The 4,545-nt window shown below is 44.1% G+C and overlaps 1 protein-coding gene across 1 annotated transcript in view; it reads right to left on the reverse strand.

The window, feature by feature from the left end:
- Positions 1-3,734, reverse strand: part of GRIK4 (glutamate ionotropic receptor kainate type subunit 4) — an 888,411-nt gene extending 884,677 nt beyond the window's left edge. The window contains exon 1 of the mRNA XM_077250470.1: positions 3,309-3,734. The gene's annotated coding sequence lies outside the window, so the exon portion shown is untranslated. The remainder of the gene's footprint in view (positions 1-3,308) is intronic.
- Positions 3,735-4,545: the final 811 nt, after the last annotated feature.

A 4,545-nucleotide genomic window follows, 5' to 3' on the forward strand; every position in this document is an offset into this window, starting at 1 on the left:
TTTTTCTCGCACCCATAGACTTGCATTGGCGAGTCTCGGCCGAGATACGCTGACAATCGCAGCATGCTGCGATTTCACTCGGATCCTGAATACGGTGGAGAAAATATTGGATGATGTGAGCTGCACCATAGATTAACATTGGGCCGAGTGCTATGCGATTTTTTATCGCATAGCACTCGTCCGTATTACGGTCTAGTGTGACCCCGGCCTAATACTTGTTCTGACTTTGACAAGTAAAGGAAGTTAAAAGTGAGAGTGAAACACCATTTGAGTATGCAGCATCACGTACAGTGCATTTCATGCTCCAGATCAAACCCCATGTAATACAGCAACATCATGTGCAAAAAAAAAACAGAATTGTGTGATTTCTATTAAAATTAATATAAAACGAACAAGAGCCAGTTGTCAGATTCATGTGTCAGGGTAATTAATGTGTCTCAAATTCACATTATTATGATAGTTGACGTGATATGGACACTGTATCTCTGCAGCAATAAGGAGCCATTCTATAGACAACAATGTCAGGAAACAGCTGATAATGCAACTCTCTGATATCTTATGGAAAACACTTCTAGTCCCAATGTATATGGAAAACGTATAAGGTCACTTCTACCAATATGTACAAATCCCTTTCTTCCGATAAGCCTCATAGCCCGCTCTTGGTCTGTGGACGTCTTGGTTTCCATGTATCCGGCAGTTATTGATTGATTTTGCTGACTACACGATCTGGAATCTCCAGCCTCAGCTCCTCGTCACCTTGCATGCGCTTATAGTAATGGGTCACTTTCAATAGACCTATTTTGTGCTGAAGTTGGAAGTAAATTTGCTCCAGAGGGAATATTTGGGAATGTCACGGCAAAACTTATTTTCAAGCAATGACAATGATAACCCAATTTCTTCCAAGCCGAGAATAAAGAAGGTGCTTATTCAGGATTTAGGAGTTGTGTAGATTTGGTGTAAGCGCTGTATTTTTTTTTGTTTTTTTGCCAGAATAAGGATTATTTCCTAAGTAGAGCATTGTGTTATAATGTATTTGGGTGTAATCTGACTCCATATAAGAGCAATGGTGGATGGAGTTAGAGTAAGTCTTTGCTGAACCACTATACACAGCACCTCTATTTTCCTACGGCGGTATGTCAGATTCATATATCCTTGTTGAATTAATTACTATTTTTTTGCCTTTTTTGTTTGTGATTTTTTGTCACACAATTAATGAATAAAAAAACTGGATAAGTGTATAATATACTATAGTTTTTAGGTTACACTATATAGTGAATATACTATTGCAAATAAAAGGTATACCTATACTTTTTTTTTGCATTATGTTTTGTTCACAACTACTTTACAAAATGAATAGAGAAATATGACATTCCATTTACAAAATCCATAGATTTTACTATTTTTTTGTCAAAATAGAGTTGGATTAAGGCTACGTGCACACGTTGCGGAAAGTCCTGCGGATTTTTCCGGACTGATTTTGGTAAATCCACAGGTAAACCTCACTGCGGATTTCCTGCGGAATTACCATGGATTTACCGCGGATTTACTGCAGTTTTTGTGCGGATTCCATCTGCGGTTTTACACCTGCGGATTCATATTATGGAGCAGGTGTAAACCGCTGCAGAATCCGCACAAAGAATTGACACGCTGCAGAATAAACAATGCTACGTTTCCGCGCATTTTTTTCTGCAACATGTGCACTGCGGATTTTGTTTTCCATAGGTTTACATGGTACTGTAATCTCAGGGCAAACAGCTGTGAATCCGCAACGTGTGCACATACCCTAAACAAATCCATTTCAAATTTTGTTAGACATTTCTATACATTCTCTCCAATGGTTGGTAAAAGGTGCTGTGTGGGGTGAAAATCAGCAGAAAACAATTGATATCCTGCAGATTTAGGGTGTGTACTTTGCACACCCGTCAGTGGGAGTACTGTGCCTTTAAGTCGTTGTGTGTACTCTTGACCCCTGCCTGTGGGAGTATTGTTCCTTTAAAGGGAACCTGTCACCTGAATTTGGCAGGCCCTTTTTTCGGTCCGATGGGCGGTGTTTTCGGGTCTTTTATTCACCCTTTCCTTTCCCGCTGGCCGCAATATTGTCTTGAAGTTGATTCGCTTTCCTCCGTAGAACACGCGTGCGCAAGGCAATCTTGCCTTGTGCACGCGCAGTATGCTTTGCCCAACTGCGGGCAAAGCCGAAAAGCATTAGTGCGCATGCGCCTGCGCACTATGTCCCGGAAGTATTTCGCTGTGTTCCGGGACATAGTGCGCATGCGCACTAATGCTTTTTGGCTTTGCCTGCAGTTGGGCAAAGCATACTGCGCGTGCACAAGGCAAGATTGCCTTGCGCACGCGTGTTCTACGGAGGAAAGCGAATCAACTTCAAGTCAATATTGCGGCCAGCATGCAGCCAGCAGGAAAGGAAGGGGTGAATAAAAGACCCGAAAACACCGCCCATCAGACCGAAAAAGGGGCCCGCCAAATTTTGTCACCTCCTGGTGACTGTCTACAGGAATCAGGTGAGATTGTTCGTTCTTTTATCTTCTCTCTCTATGCACACAGTTATCATATTTTAGGGGAATAGTGAATATTGTTCCCATTTAACAACTGTATGTGCTGTGTAATGAGGATTGTTTGCCGATTTTGATATATTGAGCGCTTGCTTAACCACTGTTGAGAAATTCCCAAACGGGGATTTTGGCATTTTTGAGCACTTTAATGTTATGTTTGTTATGTGCATTCAGTTCCTTTTGTCGGGCTGATACCCATTTTAATAATATTAAGTAAAAGTTAAGTTTTATCTTCGTAATGTATGCTATTTTCCTTGGATCTGGAGAGAAGTACATTTTTTGCGGTCTGACAAATTTATTCCCGCACTTTTTTGCTAATATATTTAATAATTTTTCTGGACCGCTATGTATTTTCCACTACTGTTGGAAATAAACAAATCTACTCTTCTGCCATGTCTTGAGTCACCCGCCAGGGCGGTGGGGTACTCGGTACCGGGTCTGGTCGCAATTAAAGGGGTGGTCACCATGGCAGTGACCCGGTCCGTGGCCCTGGGCGCCCAAGTAAAAGGGATGGTCTTTAAAGGGGTTGTGGAAATGATGAAAGTTCGTGACACCACCTGTGGTTCTCGGTCAGAGGTGACCGACGCTGCTTAAAGGGGTCCCCTGGGGGCGATGGTGCTGCAGCAAAGATGGTGTCGCTTCCCACAGGTGAAGCGGGGTCCCCAGGGCTCCCGGTGCACTTTGCAAGGATGGTGAATGCCAGCAAATAAATGGAGGATACAGGGTTGCAGTCTTTACCTGGTTTACTGGTGTTAAACAGCCTCAGTCCAGGGTACCGGCAACACGTAAAGATGGATCCAGGCAGCCTGAAGACAGGTGGAAATCCCCTTGACATTTTGAGAGCCTTCCACTATGCGCTGGTCTGTGGTCCCTTGCTGCCTGTAGCTCTCTAACAAGGTCCTCTTTCTTCCCTATCCAGGGACAGTACGGTAGGCAACTTGAGCCGTCTCTTCTGGGTCTCTGTACACGGTGACTCCGGACTCTGATTGCTGCTGTACCTCAGGTATTAAGTGGGCAAGTCCCTTTTAGTTTCCTGCCCTCCGGTTCTGCCGTGGGACCTGTAGTTCCCCACGACCTCAGGCTCTCGGTACCCGGCTTCTGCGCTCAGCTTAGAGAGGTCCAGTCACAGGCCTCCTCTTAGCTCCTAATCACTCCTCCTTTTCTCCTTCACTGTCAGCTACCAACTGTCAACTGTCTGCTTGTCAGCCTAGCAACTGACTAGTAACTGACTTCTCCTGTCCAGAGAGAGCAGCTCCCCTGAAGTCGGGTGTAGAGCTCCCCCTTCTGGCCTGGAGTCAGAACAGTGTTGTATGTGCTGATTACCTGTCAAAAAGGAATCCTCCTCTCTCCAGGCATGGCATTACCCCCCCGAGAGGAAGGCAATACCTCTGTGGTACCTGAACTCCTGGGGTGCCACATCTTTGCAAATAGTGTGCAGAAAAACCACTTCCAAAAATGAGGAGAACATCAAATATGCTGGTGTAGCTTCTGATGGTGGTGGTGGTGTAGCTGCTGCAGTGAGAAGATGCAGTCATTCTGTACCTGCTATGTGCCTAAATACAACACTTCCCTCTGATCTTCGCAGGTGACAGGATGTCAGGCATCTTTCATGGGTGTGTCAGGTGTGACAGACATCCAGAGGATAAACAGTTGCCCTCAGAGTCTCATATAATTTGCAAAAAAATGATTTATTTCAACCACCAAATAAAGAAAATTGCTTCACCGCAGTAGAGAAATGCAAACTATTCCATAAGGTAATGTTTCGACCACGTCCCTGGTCTTTTTCCACCCTTATAATAGAGATTTAAGGAAGGGTAGAGTAGTGTAAAGTTGATAAACACTGAAATCCCATTGTGGGCTTGTCTGGTGCTGCTTTGGGAATCACGGTGAACCATTCAGGGAATATTGAGGATCCATTTTGGAAGATGGCCACTATTAAAATCCAAGTAACTATTCACATCCACATTTTTGAAAT

Source organism: Ranitomeya variabilis, chromosome 4 (genome assembly GCF_051348905.1).
Source record: "Ranitomeya variabilis isolate aRanVar5 chromosome 4, aRanVar5.hap1, whole genome shotgun sequence".
NCBI classification, from domain to species: Eukaryota; Metazoa; Chordata; class Amphibia; order Anura; family Dendrobatidae; genus Ranitomeya; species Ranitomeya variabilis.